This window comes from Xenopus laevis, chromosome 3S (assembly GCF_017654675.1).
Source record: "Xenopus laevis strain J_2021 chromosome 3S, Xenopus_laevis_v10.1, whole genome shotgun sequence".
Classification (NCBI taxonomy): Eukaryota; Metazoa; Chordata; class Amphibia; order Anura; family Pipidae; genus Xenopus; species Xenopus laevis.
The window spans coordinates 52,733,491-52,756,627 of NC_054376.1; the positions used below are offsets into that span (position 1 = coordinate 52,733,491).

Consider the following 23,137-nt stretch of genomic DNA (forward strand, 5'->3'; position numbering starts at 1 on the left):
AGATATATTTGATTCCCATCACAAAACAGTATATGGGTCAAAGTCTCGCAATTCAAACTTTGGGTGCACGGTTATTATTGCTTGTTCCTTCTTATTGTGGCCATACAAGGCCAACTCATTTGGTGAGGTTGCCATACTGGGCCAAGTAGGGCTGATCATCCACTGGGGCCTATAGAAACCCTCCAGAGAAGGACCACATCAACAAACCACTCCTTGTCAAATGGGATTTTCAAATGTGCCCAACCAATATAGGGTGATTTTGAGTCACATATCTGTCAACAGGCCTGTGGGTGAGTCCCATACATAGGTCATAAAGTTGTCCGGACAGATAGAGTCAACAGATTTTATTAGCCCATGTGTGGCCACTTTTATCATGCTGCTTATATTTTCTAATTAGCAGCCAATAAAAGAGCAGTGAGCTGTAAGACAAAGTCTGTTAAATATGTAGAGAACCTTACAGACCAAAAAAGACTCCTAATGAACCCACTGGTGCTCATAAAAAAATGTCCTTTATAAAGCACCCAGACACCACTAATAGAAATATGCCTTGGCCTTGAATCTTTGCTCTGATTAAAATTTTACAAGCCATTCTGTTATTTGTTGTCATTAAGCATACATGTATAAGTCCATATCTATCTAAACCAGCTAGCAAAGGTTAGAAGAGGGTTAAACCTGTTTAAACATGCACGCATTATAATTGAAATCTTTTACATATCACTACATTTTCTGATTGACCCTTTCTGTTGCCAATTCAACGAGCTGCAGATTCAAAACATCCAAACGTAGAAAAAAAATGTACCATGCTTTTGTCAAAAGATTTCAATTCTGCTCATCTTCGAGAAAATGACCCTTTTATTTTGTTGTGGACATAAAATTATGGCCCTTGGAAAATTGGATGCGTTTCTGTTGAGGGAAATCAATTTTCTCACTGCCATATATGATCAACATGTCAGAGCCATCACCCAGATAATAATAGTAAAGTACAAGTAAAATGTCTAGTGATAATATTGGCTTTGAAAAGAAAGCAAAAAAAATAAAAATAAAATACAAGAATATTGGTGCTTGTTTCTTTTTGGGAACAAAACTAACTGAAATTAATAGAAACGTTTTTTTTTTAATTTTCTTATGAAGTGCAGTACTTGGGTTTGTACACTGACACATCAACATACTGATGAACATGATGACAAATGCATTCTTCCCAGAAAAAAAGTCAGCACTTTATGTGTAAACAACTGGCCTGTTAATAGGCCATTAATAGTAAACGATGGCCTAATACTCAGTGACCCAGAAGTCTATTTAGGACAGTGAGAGAAAAGTGGCTAATTTGAATACTGCAAACAAAAGTAAGCATCAAATATGACCTTGCTGCTGCAGTGTTAATGGCTTTCTACCCATCATCCCTGACACTTGGCATCCTTTGTGCCCCACCTCGTGAAGTTTCCATGCAGAAGTGTGCATTAGCAGAATGATACAGTTACAAAATTCTATATGGATAAGGAAACAACATTATAAGTGATTAAATAGTCATCTCAAGTACACTCATACATACGTAATCCATCATTTAAATTTACATGTTATTAGAATATATGTGTTGCTGTTTGAAATAGCTCATATGGGATCTAGTTTTACACTAATGCCTAGAAAAAAAAGCAAATATGGAGAACATATTGTCTAGCTTCTTGAAAGCTACCAAAAAAAAACCTAGGAAAATATGAGTCACAGGTTATTAATGAAGGCCTGAAAGAGAACATAGGAGAGGAATATGATACTTTAAAGCTAAATAATGGTTTTCATTGTTTTTGCATATTATTTATATCTAGGTTTTGATATTTCAAGATCATTTTATGGGATACCTTACACATGAAGCACAATTTCAAAGCATGTACTTTAAGGGACCTATTTATGAGTTTTTTGGGGGAAAAAATCAGATTTTTAGAGGGAAAAAAATTTAATTTTATCAAAATTTATTATGCTCCAAAGCTGCTAAAAATCCGAATGTGAAAATATTCCATCTAAAACCTCACAAAGCCATGCAAGTCAAGTCAAAGGCAGATGGTCCCTTTAACAATTGGAACATGTTTTTTGCCTTCAGGTTTCTCGATAGTTTTGGGCTGTTTGCACTGTTTTTTTTTCGATAATCAAAATTTATTCAAGTTTTTGGACGCCAACTCGAAAAATTTGATTTTTTTAGAGCATCCGTTAAAGAAGGTTGCATGATTCATATTGACTCTTGACGTTGTACCAACGTTTTTTTCGCACCTATTTTTTCTAGAAAAAAGAATGGTAAATTAAGGGCTTTTGGGTTTGGGAGTTTGTTCTGATTTTTTTTTAAAAAAAACATTGAGAAAAAGTCAAGTTTTAGTTAATAATCCCCTAAGTGTTAAGCACATGCAGGGTCTCTTGAGGTCATTTGCCCATGTGCTTGCTTACAATGATAGCTTTGCATTTATGTAGCATTTATTTTTCTTATGTTGCCTCTTATGTTGCCTCTTTTTCTGCAAATAGAACTTTCAGTTGCTAAAATTAAAAATGCATACACTGCACAACTACTGTCATATAGAGTTTTACTTTGTTTTTCTCAGTATAATTTAGTTCTGCCATTTATGGAGTCCAACCCCGTAGAATATGTATACCTTGTTATATTGGGTTTACAAGAAAATTACCAAAGGAACAAACTGTCAACAATTTCTGGTTCCAGATTTTAGAGGATACCTACAATGACTCTATAACGTAAGAAGGTAAATAGAGAAAAGGCTACACCAACTAAATCGATGTAGTAAGGAGCATATATTTGTAACATTCTTTTTTTTTTGTTTTCAAACAGATAGAAGGAAAAGGGTACAAAGAAAAATAGGTTAAAATTGATAATTCTTTTCTAACTCACATTTAGATTAGATTTTGATTTTGATTAACTGCTAGAGATAGAAAAAAAGATATAGATGCACAGGGTGAGTCTATGGGGCAGTATCGGGGCTGTTTTTAAAGTGTGATCCTTATGCTTTGTATATAAAGGTCCCATTTGAATCAAATTTTTTCAAAATATGCCCACAGTGTTTAGCAGTCAGGTTAAGATTTGATAATACTGTATTTGAACTGAATTTTCTAGATTTAATAAGTGTTAAAAAAATTCAAAAACTCAAATATGAAAATTTGGCATCTAAATTTTGGCATCTAAAAAGGGTTCATGTAATAGTCAATAGAAGTTGTGGTATCAATATTTATGATTTTTGTTCAATTTGAGTTTTAAATATTAATTTGAAATATGGCAAGTTTATTGAAAAGGATGAGTCACATGTAATTTCGCTACTTTATTGCTATTTTCTCTAATTTTTACACCATCAAGTTATTATGATTTGAGTTTTTAAAAAATTAAAGTGCACCTGAGATTTTACATTTTTTTTAATTTTTTTCTAGTAGAAATGAGATTTTTGATAATTCTACCTTGGGATAGTAATTATAAAAACATATTACAAGTAACTTAGTGAGAACAAACCTTCAAACCAATGTTTCCATATGCCAAGATATTAATACTTTTTCATATTATTCCATAGCATGAAATCTCAGTCTCAGTAGAAGTTTACAGGTCAACAACAACGACACCACTCCCGTGCAAGTGTTGCTGCCAAATTGTGCTAGTTTACACAGCATTATTCGTGCTTCCATTCAGCTCAGTGTTAGATTGTGATTTCATCAAATATTTGGATGCTTCTGTTGCAGGTCTATGGGTCATAGCAACTGATTTCCAAATAAATCAGAAATAGCATCTTATCTTTGCCCTTGAAGAAGGAGAGATAAAATAAAGGAAGAAAAGTATAAAGTACAGACATTGAAACATTCTTTCTTAGGTAAGTATTTTCCTCCAAGTGAATCAATAATCTCCCTTACTAAATGTAACTTTTTATTCTGGAAACACTTATCATGGCTCATTTCTTTACATTTTCATAATGTTACCAGGCATAAGGTAGCCACTCTCAAATATTTAATGTCGATAAGAGACAAACAAGAACTTGATAAACCCCTACATGCTTAAGACTAGAGTTATAAGATTACTGTCCCTACAGCTGTTGGGAACCAAAGTTCCAGAATCCCTAGCCAGTTGCTTAAAATAATGTCACATCAGATATTATGATCATCACATTCATTGTATGGTGATTAAAATACAGATCCACTTGAAATGTCTTCTTGTGATACTCAAATATAATCTTATGTTTTATCGCACAAATGAAGGATTTCTTTAAGCAAATGTGTTCTCTTAAAATACACAAGTTTGTGGACTATATAAGTACATAAACCACAACCCTAAAGAATATACAGTATATACAAATATATATTATAACATAGCTATAGATGGTATTCGGTTTAAATTTGGTGCAACTGAACATATTGGGGATTATTTATCAAAGGTCGAATTTCGAAGTTATGTGAATTGTTTTTAACTCTAATAAATTTGAATGTTACACAACTTGAATGGGAGGTTATTTAAGAAAAAACTTGAATGTCTAACTTTCGATTGAATAGGAACGACCCAAAAATCTGAATCTAATTTGAATCAAGTTTTCCTCCAGAAAAAAAACCTTGAATGTCAGGAAGGCAATTAACATCTTTAAATAGTTCAAAGGACCTCTGCCATTATTTTGTACATAAACTCAACAGATTTTAGGTGGTAAAGTATCGATTTAGAACTTTTTTCAGGGTCGAGGTGTGATAAATATCAAAATTCATATTTGAGTTGGTGGTTTTAAATTCGAAATTGCGAGATGTGACCAAAAAAAAAATTAGAAATTTGAATTCGAATTTACCATTCAAACTATTCAGATTTGGATTCACTTCCCTGGCCCTACACATGCTGATCAAGAAACATTACACTATACTGTAGGAGATAAGGAAAAACCAGTCTGTAGTTGGCATTAGATCAGCAAGTGCTTTGTCTGTGAAATAAAATCCAGTTGGTAATCTTTAGTCTAAAGGATATTTCATTTGTTTGGCACAGTTATAATTAATAATAACAACAACCTTATATAAAACAAACCTACTTCAGTTAGTAAATAGTATACCATATTACCAATTGTTAACAATGTTTTTTGATGTTTGTGATTGACAAAAAAAAAACATGTCTCATTCATAGACTGAATATTTATTATGAAAAAGCCCAAAAAGAAAATATTTGAACAGCCATTACTCTTTGTAAATAAATGTGCATTTGTTGTGTAATAAATTCATTATACTGGTGCACCTAATTATTATTATTTACTGTTTTTAACTTAGAAAAATTACTGTTGCTGTGTATTCTTAACCTGCTTTACAACATCAGGTTATGCTGGAAAAATGCTGGCCATTGCATGCTTGTTCACTTTCTTAAATATGAGTTTGCAAAGTATTCTTTAGACACTGAAAGCTTCTTCAGCTGTAACAGAGTCACTTACAAAAGCAAGGTTACAGGTATGACACAATCTCTTTTCATCTAAAATGGATATTCAAAGGCTAAGTACTTGAAAGCTAAAACCCCTGTGAAAGGAGGTTTCTATTGTAGAAGCCCATGCAAGTTATTGGCAATACTCTATTACTCTCTTAAAATCCATTAGACAATAGCTGTGAAGGACTCCAAAAAGGGATGTTGGAAGATAGAGAACATGCACTCTGAAAGAAGCAAACATCAAAGGGTACATAACATCTATTGACTGGTAAGCATAAAAAACTTTAGTAAAAGAGAAAATGTGGATACATTTTGAACATTTTGCCTTAGCCTTTTATCACCGCACTTAGCAAAATACACCTAAAAAAAATGGTTGTGTCACCACAACAAAAATAACACAGCTAGCATTAATATGCATTAGGGCCACTTAACTGGGTTGTTCACCTTGTTCACATTCAAACACTTTTTTCAGTTCAGTTGGTTTCAGATAGTTCACCAGAAATAAAGACTTTTTCCAATTACTTTCCATTTTCTATTTGTGACTGATTTTCTAATATTGAAGTGTAAGTATCATTTTTCACCTTCTAATGTAGCTCTGGGAGGGGGAGGTTCGCAACTCCTATTTTATATTCATACAATTAGGGACAGATTTATCAAGGGTCAAATTTCGAGGTGAAGAAAGTTTTTTTAAACTCCCATCAACTCATAATTCGAATTAAAAAAAGACCAACCAAAATGTATTAAAAAAAAAAAGTACCAACTCCCACATCAGAAGCATCAACCTCCAGAATCAATGGCTGGGCCGGAACAGGAAGAAGTAGAATAGGAGCTGAACTAAATAGTTACTTGAGTGACAAGAATGCCTCCTGTGCTTGAGGAGTCCCATAAGTCTTAAGAGGTTTCTTTGTGAGAGCCTTAATAGTGTTAAGGATTAGGTAGGGGGTGCTGTGGAGACTGATGAGGGAATGGTGAGCCCTTGAGGCAGGAGTTGTATGTGCCTAGGGAACACGTAAAGGAAAGGCAGGAACAGGTTGAAGAGGGCGTGGAGTCAGACTGGAACAGGTGCAGAGTGGAACAGGACGAAGAGGGTGAAGATCAGGAATCAGAAAGGCAAGGCAAGATCAGGTTAGAAGTGAGGAGCAGAGAAGATACAGAAAAGCAAGGCAAGCTGGACAGGGCAAGGTCACAGCAAGGTTAAAGCAAGGAAAGATCAAGGTTTAAAGCAGTACCAGAGCAGAACTGGAAGGGGAAGATAAAGCAGATCAAGACAGGACAAGGTTCAGAGCTAGGCAGGACAAGACAGGGAAGGGTTCAGACAAGACTAGACAAGGCAAGGCAGAATAGGAAGGAGGCTAGACCAGGACCCCATAGCTAGAGACAATGCCACACTGCTAGGATGGGAACCAAATGCTCTGGCAAGGAGTGTTCGAAGGGCTGACCTTATATAGGGCAGAGTCAGCCCTGATTGACCAACCAATCAGGTTGCAGCTGGGCTGGGGCCCAGGTGACATATAGTGAGCAACCCTACAGGCTGCTCACCTGGCCAGTTGGTTAAGATATCGAGCCAGAAACCCAAAGGTCCCTGACAAATAGGAGCCACTGTTTAGGAAAAATACTTAATGAACTTCAATAAAAATTGGCAAAGAAGCGTTGAATGGCTTTCAGACCTGTAGGGACAGGCCAGTCAAGCACAGCAGAGACTTTAGCAGGATCCATCTTGAACCCAGAGGAAGAAATTATATATCCCAAAAAGGAAATTGTGGACTTGAGTAGAACCTGTCTTACTTGGGAAATATGATCAGACAGCAAAGAAGAGTAAACCAGAATATCATCCACTCATCCCCCTGAATATGGTTGTACGCACCTCGTAGGTCTAACTTGGTGAAGATTTTGGCTCCCCTTAATCTGTCAAATAAATTTGGGATCAATGGTAAGGAATAATGGTTATTTATCGTTATCTTGTTCAAAGCTCAATAGTCGATGCATGGTCTAAGAGTGTCATCTTTTTTCTGGACGAAAAAACCTCTGGACAGATTCTCCAGAATATATTCTTTCATGGCTTGGGTCTCAGGTACAGATAAAGGATATGTTCTTCCCCTAGGAGGAATGGAGCCGGGAATTAGATCAACCGGACAATCGGAGGGACGATGAGGAGGTAGAACTTTTTCAAATACATCAGAAAACTCTTTGTAGACATCAGGAAGAAGAGGATTGGATGCTGCAAGCAAAGGTGAGGTGGCAACTGGAATAAATGAAGAAGAAATAGAAATGGAACGGCAAAATTAAATCCAGGCTGTAAGTTCCCCAGTAAACCAGTCAATGGACGGATGAGGAAGTCGAAGCCAAGGAAAACCCAAAATTACAGGGGTCATGGGACATTGAATTAGCAGGAACGAGATCTCCTCTTCATGTAGATTGCCCACCCAAATTAGGACTGGAGAAGTAGCAGAGGTGACAACTCAAGGCGAGATCGGCCTGCCATCCACAGCCTGGGCAGAAAGAGGAGTTTCAAGAGGCACAGGACTTAGGCCACAGAACTTGGCAAAAGAATGGTCTATAAAATTTCCTGCCGCCCTGGAATCTACAAAAGCTTGACAGGAAAACCTACCAGACAAGGTAGAGAGGGAAGCAGGGAGAAACATACGAGAGCTGAATGTAACTGGGTGTGCAGAAATCTTGGCTAGGGGAAACTCCCCCCTCACACCTAGGCAGAGGCGTTTCCCTGATGCTGAGTTCTGGTGGGACAGGATCTAACAAGATGTCCAGCTAGGCTATCAAGACGTTTCATCATGACATTGAAGTAGCCTTCCAAAGCGGAGGAAGCAGTAGCCTGGGAAGGTTCCACCTTATGGCCCAAGCTAACTGTAACATACTCGTCAATCAGGAACCTTAAGAGACAGCGGGTACACTCAGATGCACTAGGGAAATCCCAGGGGATTTCGTTGTTCACCAATGCCCTTTTGGGGCCCGGGCTTTCTGCTGCAGAACCAACGAGGAATAGGTACGTTAGGTAGAAATTAGTTACCGGCAAGGATTAGGCAAAAAACATAGTCAATCAGGCAAAAAAGGTCAAGGCAGGCGGCAGGCATCAAGGTAAAAAACAAGCAGGAGTCAAAAAACAGAATTATCCGATAGTATATCACACTTCAGCAGGGTCTGTAAACAGAAGCCAGCTTGGGCACTGACAAAATGGAGAATTCCCCTTTTAAAAGGAATTTGGCGACAACATTTTGAATTTCGCAGCAAATGATGACGCCATGACACACCAGCGTCAATTCCCCAGTGACGTCAACGACGGTGTGCACCCGCAGAGCCGAGACCAGATGCTCAGATCTTCTTACTTCCCGGCACGTCTTACAGTACCCCTGGCCTTTGAGTATATAAGATATACCATAGAATTTAAAAATGTATTAGCTTTTTGGAATAAAGTTTGATGGCTTTCTATAGATAAGATAAATAGTCTGTGTCCAGCTAATAAAGAGAGTGATATTGTTCTTTTGGAACAGAATATTATAGACAGGAATTATTATCACAGTGTCTGACACTTACTCTTATCTGATACTTAAAGGTGATCCCTCTACACGATTCAGGACTAAAACTGACAATGTTATACACCAAACAGTTTCAGAACTTGTTCACAATTGCTTTATTTCTGACCTGTGATTTTACAAAATGTCTCATTAAAACATGCTTCCAAAAAGCCATAACGATTCCTTGTTTACTCAGTAAGACATATAATTTGGGCCAGGAGCTCTTTCTTACAACAAGCCTCTATTTTCTTAGAATGATTTCTTCAGCCCATTGTGATGGCCATATCAGGGACTCATCTTTTGTGATTGAGCAATTATTGTCATTATTTGATCTTCCCAATCAATGTCGCTTAGCATGATTGAAAGTAGTTGCTTTACTTTATTTCTTGACCACACACTTATGAGAGCAGATTATGAATATTTATAAGAATTCTCGACCTAATATGCTAGAATTGTATGCAATAATTTAATGCATGTACTGATAGTCTTATAATGTATGTTGTATGTTTCAAACCAATTGATGATTACAAATTCATGATAGTTTTCTGACTTTAATATTGCCAGTTTTGTATCTTACATTACTAAACATGTTACATTTTATGTCATCCTTTTTCATATTTAAAATGCCCTAATGGTAATTATGAAAAAGCAAAATTACTGCACTTACTGTATCTTATAAATGTTACATTTCCTTCAGTGCAGAAACTAGCTTTCTGGCAAGAAGAGAGAAGGGGTGTGAAGTGTTAGATCTACTGTATATACAGGCTACTGTGGGTACCTCCTTTCACATCTTCTGGGAATGCCCAGTGATATAGGGATTCTGGCTAGAGGTGCTCAACTATGCTGAAATGGCTTTAGCACTCCCTATAATATTATCTTCCAGCCTATGTCTCCTGGATGTCATGGAAACTGTACAGCTGAGACACTGCAAACCTTACATGTAACTTTTATTATGCAAAAAGCAATATTGTTACACTGGAAATCCACTGGGCTACCTGCTCTAAAACTTTGGAAACAAGCTTATAAAGGATTCCCTATCCAAACAGAAACTTGTATATCAAGCCCACGGAGGTCCCACTAAATTTGAGGCCATGTGTTAAAGGGGTGGTTCACCTTTAAGTTAACTGTTAGTATGCTATAGAATGGCTAAGAAACTATTCAGTCTTCATTAATTCATTTTTTATAGATTTTGAATTATTTGCCTTATTTTTATTTCCAACTTTCAAATCTGACCCCAACCAAACAAAATGCCCTAGCAGCCAGTTTGCTGAAATTGTAAACTGGAGAGCTGCTTAATAAAAGGCTAAATGACACAAATACCACAAAGCTAAAACGACAAATAATAATAATGAAAACCGACTGAAATTTTTCTTAGAATATATCTACATTATACTCAAAGTTACCCTTTTAATTGAGTTCCAGATATTAGAAGAGAATATCTACAGCATCTTTGTAATGTTATAATCCTGATATCTTTGCCTAGCTCACCATTTCACCTCTCTTTTAGCTCATTCCTGGTATTTGTGATATTGACTATATTAGTTAGAACAAGATTTCTAACCCTCTGAAGGGTGAACATATGAAAAAAGTGTTAGCATTGAAATATTTAAAATACTATAACATCTAATAAGCATTATTTTTACCAGTACTGGCCTGCCATGAATTCTTCGGGTATTTATACATGGAATTGCCACTGTGCCATCCTGCTATGAAAATGTCACTACATTCATTCTGTTTTATGGGCATAATAAATGAAATTGCAACAGTGGCTTTTTTCAGGACAATTAGATTCATACTTTAGAAAGAGCTAAAATAGATGCTTAGCTATCTATACATTTAAAGTGGATATGATCTAACTTCTGCAGTAACAGCCCCTAAGTTTGCTCATAGACTTTACAGAGAGATCCCATAGAACTATGGCAGCATAGCTATTCTCTGGTACTATGCACAATTCAGCAGGAACAGCCACCTAAGTTCGCTGTCCTACTTGAATGGGCAAGTAGGAGCGAATGGCTTCACTCAACCTTACCTCCCAGGACCCTTAACCAGCGAGGCACCAGCGCACTCCACAAATGGGGACTACTGCCCCATTACCCCATTTTGGCAAGCATTCCTCCATTTACCCAGCTGTCATAGCAGCATACTTATCAACTTCAAGGATTCCATAATGCAAAGGCGGGATGCTCATCCCACCTGAAGATTGGAGGAATACCGGCCTAAACTGCTTCTCCCTGCCTGTTAAGCCCTCCCCTTTCTACTCCTAGACAAGCCTTTACCCCTTACTCCCTCTGGCCTGCCTAACCCAGTCAAGGTTTACCACTCTCCACTTACGCTTATTCGGAAAGAACTATTATAGTGATAAGGGGGAATAGGAAATCCTAGCAAGAGATTGTTAGAGATTTGGGATCCAGTCCAGATTTCCTAGCTCTTTAGTAACTTTAAGTTCCCTGCTACTCTCATCCCCCACTGCAAAGTTATTGAAGTGTTTGCAGTGGTAAATTTCTAGATTAGTGATTTGTCTTACCCATATTGAATTTGACAACTTGTTTAGACTAACTATCTGCTTCACCCTGCCTGGCTACAGATTTTGGTTTTTCAAATTGTTCCCTTTCCTCAACTACCCTTGCCCAACCCAGCCTTGCCAAGTGTTCTGCTTCTAGCTCTGAGACACCATCCTGTTTTCCTTTTTAACAGCCTCTGTCTTCTGACAATTGCCATAATTGGTTTGCATAGTTCCACATTGCTCTTCAAACACCAAACACTCATAATCTTTCTATGTACAGAAAGCACTTGGGACACAGCAAGTAAGTCTTGATCTCTTTTGCAGTCCGTATCAGCTAATATATAGTGGCACTTACAGTACCTGCTCAGTACTCAGCTACTTAAGCCAATTGGTAAAGGGATCTTCTTGACAACTTTGAACATCTCTAACAGAGATATGCAGAAAGGGACCAGTTATTAGTTGTTCATAAGTAGTTCTTCAATTTGCTGAAAAGTGAATACACTTGACAAAAGTATAGACTTATACATATGATTACATAGTATAATAAATGTGGATCGTTCATTGGTTATTCTCAAGTTGTTCTTTAATACAAAAATCCAAACTACATATTACAAACTTAACTTATTGCATAGTATATTAAATGTTTGTTTTCAGCATCATGTACATCATAACTATTCCCTTGCCCCTGTTATACTCTTATAACTCTCACCATCCTATCAATATTTGGAAAGGTTATTGCATTGCTTAAGGGTCACTGTTGGAAATACCGTTGGAAATACCTTTTAGCCACTGTCTCACTAAGGCGGAAAGGAAAATACATTGTTTTCCACTTCAAACTGCAGTGGTGGCAGTGTTCTTTTTTTTTCATGTACTTCCATTGCAGTTCCTTTGTACCTTTACCCTGAGACACAGCATTTGGTATCAACAGTATCTCACCCCCTTACAGCTACAAAGGTTCAATAGCTTTACCACCTAGTTCTGTCTTTTCTGGGAGTAAGAGTATCTGAAATATACCTTAAAGTCAACTGTCTATACATTCCTATCTACAATAACCTTATGATAGAAGGTCATATTATAGCATTTGGCTTGTGGGTTGTAGGCGGCATTTGATTATGCCTTCTTATTTGCAAGCACACACTGCTAAATAATTAACACATAATACCGCAATTACATCATTTGGTATAACAGCCTAATCAGATTTTATAGCGTGCAAAGCTAGTGAACGAATACTTTTTTTTCTCAGGCTTCTATTTATACATAATATTATAGATTTAGACCTCTCCCTTGACATTGACACTGTCAAAACAAACACTTGATCTATTGTATTTTCTGAGTAGCTCTTTAAGGTATAAATGGATCCTGCTTATTTATTTCAAGGGCTTTTAGTGGTGCAAAAGTAGTTTAGTTGTTTAAAAAACTGTCAAATATCAATGGTGATCAATGCTATCCATTGATCTGTTTGTGTAGTTAAGCATGTAGAATATCAGATTCAGGTTCAAGCACTAAATACAGTCATATTGATCAACCACAGTCATGATCTAGTCCAGACAATAACACAGGTGATTCAAGGAAGCTTTCTACTTTGGTTTGCTTTTATAAAGTCTTATGAATGCTTGAACAACTAACAAAGTAAAAAATAAAAATAAAACTATTTTTGGGCGAGAAGGAAAAAGCTGGGTAAAAACAAACACACCACTCATATTGAATTCTTGCCAATATGTAAATAAAGATCAATGCAAACAAGATCCACAGTAGGCAGAATCTACAAAGCAGTTTTTTATGGAAATTAAGGAACAGATATATGAAAGAATAAATTTGAAAATTTGGAAGACTCCCCACAAGTCTACCAATTTCCCCCATTTAAAAAAAAAGTTTTTTAAGTTGGCATTTCTCGAACATGATAAAGGTGTCAGTTCAACAGACTGTATTTGACTGCTCTCTGTAACTGAACATATTTTTTTCAACTGGGTAATAGTGCTCAGCAAGGTTCAGCAGAAACACTGAACACTAACATCTATCTCAATTACATATTCCTTTCAGTAACTAAAATTTACAGACGATTAAGGGCCATGGTTGGTTGCTCAAGCTTTTCAGAAATTCATTTTGCATTATTTTATACTCTCCTCTTAAAGGGGAAGACAGACATTGACTAGAGTATGATATATGGTTCACCCATTGATTTTACTATATTTTTATTGCATGTCTACCTATAATTAATATGCACACATTGAGTGCTGATATAAACACTCACAAGAGGTGTTTTTTAACATGTTATCTGAAATGCTTGGGGTATTCCATACTTTCAACTAAAAATCATGTTAATTAAACCCAGTAACACTGTTTTTCTCCCAACATGCACTAATGCAGCTTAACTAAAATCTAGTAGGAGAATTTAGTATTACAAAGAAAGGGAAAAAATTATTATCAAAGGGGCCGCTTTACTAAAAATTGTATTTCCATTAATCTTGAAAATATAATATTAAAACAACGAAAACCTCTAATACAAAGGCGAGTCTATCACTGCTGTTATTTTTTATTCAACTCCTATTTCCTATTAACCCTTCAACCTTTCACTGAACTCCTATTTCCTATTAACTTTTCAATCTGTCACTGCAAGACAATGTATCCAGTCGTCAAATTGCAATTAATAGCAAACAAAAGGGCATTCAGTCATTTTGGGAAATTATGTAAAAGTTGTAAAAAAAATAGAAATAGTAAAATAAAGGACACACATTTTTATTTAGCATGTTTTGATATTTTGTTAAACAGGTATTTACCTGGCCAGTTGGACTTTATTTGACATTTTATTTAGAATGCTAATACAGGTATGGGATATATTATCCAGAAAGCCATTATCCAGAAAGCTCAGAATTATGGAAAGTCTCCCATAGACTCCATTATAACCAATCCAAATTTGAAAAAACGATTTCCTTTTACTCTGTAATAATAAAACAGTACCTTGTACTTGATCCCAACTAAGGTATAATTATTCCTGATTTGAGGCAAAATCAGCCTATTGGGTGTATTTAATGTTTACATGATTTTTAAGTAGACTTCAGATATAAAGATCCAAGTTACAGAAAGATCTGTTATTTGGAAAACCCCAGGTCCTGAGCATTCTGGATTACAGGACTTATACTTGTACTAGGAAGAATAATCTTAATAGTTCTACCTTGAGTTTTCAAAATTTATTTAAATTATACTACATTTGGTTAATCATAAAGGGTCTAAATATGTACAGTATGTATTCTTCATGGCCTCAACTTTGGTAACACTTTGGTAACATCCTATGTCTTTATTTCTTATTTCTTTTTTTTTTCTTTTTTTTCTTTCATATTGTATTTAGGAGGAACATGGTGGCCGGTGTATCCTTGAACTTGACACAATGGCATTTTTTTTAAATAGGACTTGTTCTATTCATGTCTCAATTTTAAATGCATTAGAGGTTTTCTAAGAAGGCAAGATACATTTAAGCACTCACCATTATTTTGGCTTATTTTAGAGGAAATGTGTGCCTGCAATCAGGATGGGCCATTATTTACTGTAAAACACTAATCCTACGCTCAGTTGAAAGCAAGAGTCAACCTTTACAGCTGCTACCTACACTTTCTATTTTCCGGCATTGTTATGTGCAGATGAGCCTCTTCATTGGTCTATTCAAAATTCTGAACAACAATAAGGGAATGTTATTTCTATGACTTTTTTAGGATTTTTCAGTTCTCTGTTTTATTCAGTAATTTTGCACTGTTTCTATGTAATCACTGCATGTATTTAATACATTTTAGCTTTGTTTTATGATATTTAGAATAGGGCTAAACAAAGTTTTATACAATTCTTACAAATTCATATGGAGATTGATATATGTTTTCCCAGAAGCAAAAAAAAAAAATACAAATTTTAATTTTGAAATATGTATTTTTATGCAGTATGTAGCATTAAACTTTATCTGAGGGAACAACTATAGTGGTTAATGTCATCTTCCTTAGTACACTGCAGTGATTTGGGCAAAATGTGCCTGATGACATGTGAAAACTATTAGGGAAGAACACATTTTTTTCATCTAAAACAGTTTGCCAAACATCAGTATTAGAATGTTGCCATACATTTAGCCATAAAAAAAAGAAATGTTTTCCAGAAATAACTATATTACTCATTATGCATTCTGTTAGAGAACCAAGAATGTAGTGAGAGCAATAAATAGTGTAGCTTGATGAGAAACCCAATATCAAGAACTAGAATTAAATATTTGAAGATAAAATCAGATATATGAAGTCAGCTTCAGATCAATACAAGCATGCAAATTAACTTTTTCAAGCCAAATGCCTTATGCTTCCTGTTTGTGCAATTTGGGCATGCACCAGAGGGCCAGGGAGTTAGGAAAGTGATTCAATTTAATAGTTACATAGTTACATAGTAAAATCAGGTTAAAAAAAAACCAAAGTCCATCAAGTTCAACCCCTCCAAATGAAAACCCAGCATCCATACACACACCCCTCCATACTTTCACATAAATTCATATTTATACTAACTATAGAGTTTAGTATCACAATAGCCTTTGATATTATGTCTGTCCAAGAAATCATCCAAGCCATCCATTAACTGAATCAGCCATCACAACATCACCCGGCAGTGCATTCCACAACCTCACTGTCCTCACTGTGAAGAACCACCTACGTTGCTTCAAATGAAAGTTCTTTTCTTCTAGTCTAAAGGGGTGGCCTCTGGTACGGTGATCCTCTTTATGGGTAAAAAGGTCCCCTGCTATTTGTCTATAATGTCCTCTAATGTACTTGTAAAGTGTAATCGTGTCCCCTCGCAAGCACCTTTTTTCCAGAGAAAACAACCTCAACCTTGACAGTCTACTCTCATAATTTAAGTCTTCCATCCCTCTTAAGGACTGGAGTCCTAAACTGCACTGCATACTCCAGGTGAGGCCTTACCAGGGACCAATAAAGAGGCATAATTATGTTTTCATCCCTTGAGTTAATGCCCTTTTTATGCAAGACAGAACGTTATTTGCTTTAGTGGCCACAGAATGACACTGCCCAGAATTAGACAACTTGTTATCTACAAAAATCCAAGATCCTTCTTATTTAAGGAAACTCCCAACACACAATTTAGTGTATAACTTGCATTTATATTATTTTTGCCAAAGTGCATAACCTTGCATTTATCAATATTGAACCTTATTTTCCAGTTTGCTGCCCAGTTTCCCAACTTAGACAAATCACTCTGCAAAGTGGCAGCATCCTGCATGGAACCTATATTTCTACACAATTAAGTATCATCTGCAAAAATAGAAACAGTACTTTCAATGCCCACCTCCAGGTCATTAATAAACAAGTTGAAAAGCAAGGAACCAAGTACAGAGCCCTGCAGTACTCCACTATCAACACTGGTCCAATTAGAATTTTTTTTTATTTACCACCACTCTTTGTAGTCTATCTTTTAGCCAGTTCTCTATCCAGGTACAAATACTATGTTACAGGTCTACATTCCTTAATTTAATCAGTAACCTTCTGTGTGACACTGTATCAAATGTAACAAATAGGGGCAAATCTATCAAGGGGCAAATTTCGAAGTGCAAAAAACTTCGAAATTCGACCATCGAATAGGTTAGTTCGACATTCAAAGTCGTAGACAAAGGATTTTTAACATTCTACGAATGTACTTTGAATCAAACGATTCGAACGATTTAAGCATACGATCGTACAATTTAACTTTGACTTCTAAAAACTTAGCCAAATGTTGGCTATATGTTCTAGGAGGTCCCCATAGGCTAACATAGCAATTCGGCAGGTTTAAGGTGGCTAAGTGTCGAAGTCAACGTTTTTTAAAGAGACAGTACTTCGATTTTCTAATGGTCGAATTTGTGAAGTATTTTCACTATGATTCAAAGTCGAAGTCGAATTTGGCCTATTCAAAGGTCAAAGTACCCAAAAGATTACTTCGAAATTCGAAGTTTTTTCATGCGAAAATTCACTTCGACCCCTGATAAATCTGCCCCATAGTGTTACATAGTCTTCTGATTCATGTACGTAGTTACCTGTCAATTTTAAAATGTAAGCAACATATTTCTCCTTTTCACCAATTTATTATTATATAAAAGAAACATCAAGACAATATTTTTAGAAATACGGTTATAAATAAAATGTTTGTGAAAATATCAAAATGTCAGAGGAGTCATTGTTCTTTAAAAATTGTATTTGGTGGCCAAGATTTGTTTAGTAAAGGTCTACCTTTTTGAAACCTGTTTAAAAAAGACCCCGCCCTTCTGTCATTTGGTACGGGTACTGTAATTTTGAATGAGAAAAAGAAGGACATCAAACTTATAACTAACAATCAGAAATGAAAGGAAATCAACAATGAAAGGAAATAGTAAAGTATTGCTGTGCTTGGCCAATTCTGCCTCATGTTAAATATAAATAAACCCTTGCAGACAGGGCTTTCATTACATGTCCGGTCCATATTCTTGCTATAACTGGACACATCTACCACCAAGCATGTGTAGGACTGGGTTGCTAGACCCACCATAGGAGAAGAATCTTGAGGTTCCACCAGCCTTTTCATAGTAACAAAATAATCAACACATTGTAGAAATACATAACTTGCAAAAGGCTCGGGAAATTATACAGTAAAGGTATGGCATATGTTATCCAGAAACCCATTATCCAGAAAGTTCTAGATTATAGAAAGGTTGTCTGCCATAGACTCCATATTATCAAAAAAATCCACATTTTAACAAATGATTTCCTTTTTCTCTCTAATTATAAAACAGTATATTGTACTAAATCCAAACTAAGATATTTAGTCTTGTTGGAAGTAAATCCAGCCTATGGGTTTATTTAATGTTAAAATGATTTTCTAGTAGACTTAAGGTATGAAGATCCAAATTACAGAAAGACCCATTATCTGGAAAACACCAGTTCCCGAGCATTCAATCTGTATTTTACAGAAAAGCCATATTACCCCTTTAACTGATCATAACAAAAGAGCAAGAATATTGCATACAGCATATAGACATAAAATAATACATATTTTTCAGTGGAACTTTTTCTGCATGGCATTCAAAGGTGCCACCCTATTGACTAAGACTATAGACTAAGCACTTGAACAACCTACCTTTCCTCTATGGTCAAACTAGCAATGGGAAAAAAGAGGCAACAGTGACAACAAGTGCGGGCAAAGAAAGGGAGAGATATTTCAATATTTTTAATTTTGTCATCTTTTTTCTGTTACTCTTGACTGCAGCACAAAGCAGTGGTGGCCAAAAGGTAGATATTGGTTTAGTGGTGAGAACATTATCAGGGGGTTCAGAGGGAAGCAGTGGAGGGGTAAAAGGGCAGTAAAAATCTTTAGTAGGGAGGCAGATAACATAGAAATAAGTGTTTATAGAGATGTACAAGGAACAGAAAAAAGTAGGAGTGAATATGGAAGTGCTGAGGACAAAGGTAGTTGTTAACATGGAAGACAGCAGCTGTATGGTTTAAAATGGAGGTAATAAGGTTTAGAGTAAGACTATAAGAATGAGCAGAGTGTTGGACAGAGAGGTAGGTTAGCATGTGGACTAATTGGTAGTCAGGAAAATATAGGGTTGAAAATGAATGAGGTGAGACATAAACTAAGTAGTTTATGTCTCACCTCATTCATTTTAACACACACCATTCTCACACCATTCTATTAACACAGCTAATATTTACCAAATCCAAGTGGATTTGGTAAATATTAGCTGTGTTAATAGAATGGTGTGGGGGGAAACTGCAGTATGCTCTCTTTGATGCAGCCATTAGCGATGGGCGAATATGCGCCATTTCGCTTCACCGAAAAATATGTGAATTTATTCGCTGGCGGCGAATCACGCAAATTCGCCGCAAATTCGCGCCTGGCGAATAAATTTGCCCATCACTAGCAGCCATGAAAATGTTTAGTATTTGTATGAGTTGTCTGTATAATTTAAGAGGAAGAAAGTACCTTTTACTTTATAAAAACAAGGTATTGTTTCAGGACAGCGGGATGGGCTGCAGAGCTTGGGAAAGTCCTATTGAAAGTGAAACAGTTGGGAAATATAGAAGACAGATCCGAAAGAGTGAGTCCAAAAATGAATCATTGTTGAGAGAATAATTTTATTCTAGTGCAGTATTCACTCTCCATTGTTTAATGGCTACTGAAACGGTATCTTTCCTTGTTTAGTTTTGCAGACAAATGCATTAGCTAATATTTATCCTTGTCCATCCCCCAAGTGTGCCATTTGCTTATCCTAATCTAGTCTTTAAAGCATGCAGATATTTGGTTTGATTCAATCACTTAACATCATTTAGCATCAGCTTAAAAACTATTATATCACAACCCATCCCCAAGTTCAACTTTCCACTAACAACTTTCAGGAAACAGATCAGTTTACACAAACTTGATGTTTTATATTCTCAATTCCAATAAGTGTTAGTAAACACTTGGATGGGGTCAATCATAGCCATATATACTGTGGTTTGAGAGAGATCTGTGCATTTGCATCTTTGAAGTATAAAGGGCTGGAACTGACCTTTAGCCACTGAGAGCATCAGGACATTGACAGTTTGATGTATAAATGTCAAAATCCAAAAAGGAACAGCATCTAAATATGGGACAGCACCTCAATGTAAAAGTAAAATCCTTTCCAAGTTGCTGTGCTGAGTGTTCCCTGTGTGATCATCATAAAGACCACCTCTGCCAACACCAACATCTTGCAGCAGCAGTAACAGCAAAATAAAAATGAATCTGTTTTACCCGTCAAAATGATTATTTACTGTATGTAATTTATGAGTAAGATATCTTTTTTCAACAGTAAATGCACTCTTTACTACAACCAGAATTAAACCTTTTATACATCTATAATAATATTTGTTTTGCATGCTCTTTATAATTTTGCATTTTATCTTTCAAATCCCCATGTTTCTTTATGAGGGGCTGCCATAATTGTGAGGCAGGAGTTCATTTACATTAGAAACTGTAACTGACAGGCTGAGAAGGGACAGTCAGGTTGGCAGGTCAGGTTTACAAACTATAAACAAGACAAACAACAATAACTTACAAAAACAGAATTATCAGAAAAAAACACGATTTCATATTTGGTATCCCAAAACCCAGGAAAACGCCATGGTCCTGGTCATGGCTCACAATTCTGCTACCTTTCAGTCACCTTTAACTTTGAGAGGAGCCCTTCTCTACTCGGGTGCCTCCAGGTCTTAAAGTAAGAGAACTAAGGGGAAGGTTCTGGGCAGGCTAGGGAGCCAGAACGTGTGACAGGAGAAATGGGGAAAAAGTAAACACAGTTGTGGAACAGGCTTAGGTCAAATTCCAGTTCGCACAGTACAGAATCAGGAATCAGAAGTGTAGTCATGAAATAGGCTGGGGTCAATAACTAACCACTCAGCACTGTACATAGGCAAGCTCTAGAAGTGTAGTTAGAAAACTGGTATAGGTCAGTTCAGGCAGTGATATGGCAGTGGTCAAGGACAGGCAAAGGTCAAGGAACAGTAAATGGTACAAGAAGCACACCAAGGAACTATCAAGAATAGACCTATGTTGGGCAGTAAGAATTAGTGTGCAGCACCGTTAAATATTTGAATTTCTCACTGTAAGTAATGATCATCCACCAAGTATGAAAGGATGCACATGAGTGGAGGGGAGGAGGGGGGCATCGCTGCTGCCTCCCAGGAATTACATATGACCTGTAAGGCCTATTTATGAAGCCTCAAAATTTTATGGTCGAGGGGAAGAAAAATGTGAATTTTTAGAGGAAAAAAAACTTGAGTGATTCAAGATTTATTATGCCCCAAAGCTACTAAAATTCTGAATCCGAAAAATGCTCCAGCTAAAACCTGTTGAAATCATGTAGAAGTCAATGGCACATGGTACCTTCAGGTTTCTCAATAGTTTTGGGCTGTTTGCACTGGTTTTTGTTCGACCACTTGAAAAAGTCAAGTTTTTGGAGAGTCAATTCAAAAAAGTTGAATGATTCAAATGACACTTGATTTTGTCGCAACGTTTTCACACAGATTTTTTTGTTAAATTAAAGCCATTCTGGTTTGGGAGTTGAGTCTGATTTTTTTTTAAACAGTGAGAAAAAGTTTTAGTTAATAATCCCCTTAATGCACAGTACATTCACATTGTGAAGAGTAGTTTTTTGTGTGTCAGTATCACTTTAATAGCAGTATTCTAATATTTGGAACCAGTGCCGAATTTTATCAGTGAAGACTGGTGAGTAGTAATTTTTTTTCCTGGTAAAAAAGGTTTTTTTTCCTGGTAAGAAATTTGCAAAACGTGCAAAAAATTCACGAAATGTGGATTTTGACGATGGTGACAAATCACCGGTGTCAAAATGGGCATCCGTTATTCGTCACAAATTCGCAAATTTGTTCACCAGCAGCGAAACACAGAAATTCGCTGCAAATTCGTGCCTGGCAAATAAATTCGCCCATCAATACTGGCAAGCATTATTTGTAAATGTTTTTAATCCCCTTTTAATTTCCTGGTGTTACTGGTACTGTACTTTAAGTAGCATGGCAGTATTAAAGGATAAGGAAAGCCCCCAAACACCATTTCTCCTATTGATAGGCCTCCTTGCCCCATTCCAAATTGCCAGTTATTGCCAATTATTTTTGCAACTAAATATTTAACCAGAAATCCATTTAATAAATATCTTCATGGCATCAGTGGTTGCAGCTTTCATCTTGGGTCCTCTGACCCCACTAAACATTGTATTGGGTCATTGGTGATTGAGACTACGGTCTTTGGTAGACTTTCAGGCTGTAAATCTTTAAGCACGAGTGCAAATGGATCTGATTAAGTTTGTGGAAATTGGACAGAAGGGATGTATTCATAGTACTTGAAAAGTGGATGAAACAATGAATACTGCAGGGCAAAGCAAGTGCTTTCGTAAAATATCAGTATGAATGTATAGATTTTTTTTTAAGGTTTCTCTTTTTTTATGGTGCCCTATCTGCTTGTGCACTACACTTTCCTTGCCCTTTAAAAACTAAAAGCTTGTGCAAAAGTTAATCTATCAGCAAGGAAGTTGTGTCAACCAAACCAAGAGTAACATTGTACTGGAATAAGTGAATCCCCTCCAAAGTTGGAATATACTTGCCTATGAAGTGTGGGCACTGAATGCTAGCAAATGACATCATTCTGAATACTTTCACAATATGTATAATAATGTATTTTATCAATTATTAAAACCTTTATCTGAATATATTTCAGTTAATGATTCAGACAGTTGTCTTGCATAACATAAGTATAGCTCATTCAGTTACATAATGCCAAATAAATAAAGCCCTCAGGCTGGGTGGTATTCTCTCATTGCTAATAATCAGATTTAATAGCAAGGCTCCTGCGTTTTTGTTAATGATTACATTACAAAGTTTGCCTGGGGATAGCACCAAAGCAGACATGTTTTGTTTTTATTATATCTGAAAGCCTATAAATATGTTCTATTTATATTTATTATGCATCATCTAGTTTATTTTCTTCAGTTCACATAAATCTCTCACAGACAAGCAGTGGCATAAAAATCAAAACAGCTTCAGTTCAGCAACAAATAAGTCCCAACAAAAGAGCCGTGTACTTGCCAAGAAAACCTGCAGTGTCCAGTCTGCCGGGAGTGAACTCCCTAGTCTTTTAGAAAAGAACTTTCTCCAACTCCACAGTGAGTAG

At 36.2% G+C, this 23,137-nt stretch overlaps 1 pseudogene; it reads right to left on the minus strand.

The window, feature by feature from the left end:
• Positions 1-7,383: 7,383 nt before the first annotated feature.
• Positions 7,384-23,137, minus strand: part of LOC108712322 — a 144,403-nt pseudogene continuing 128,649 nt past the window's right edge.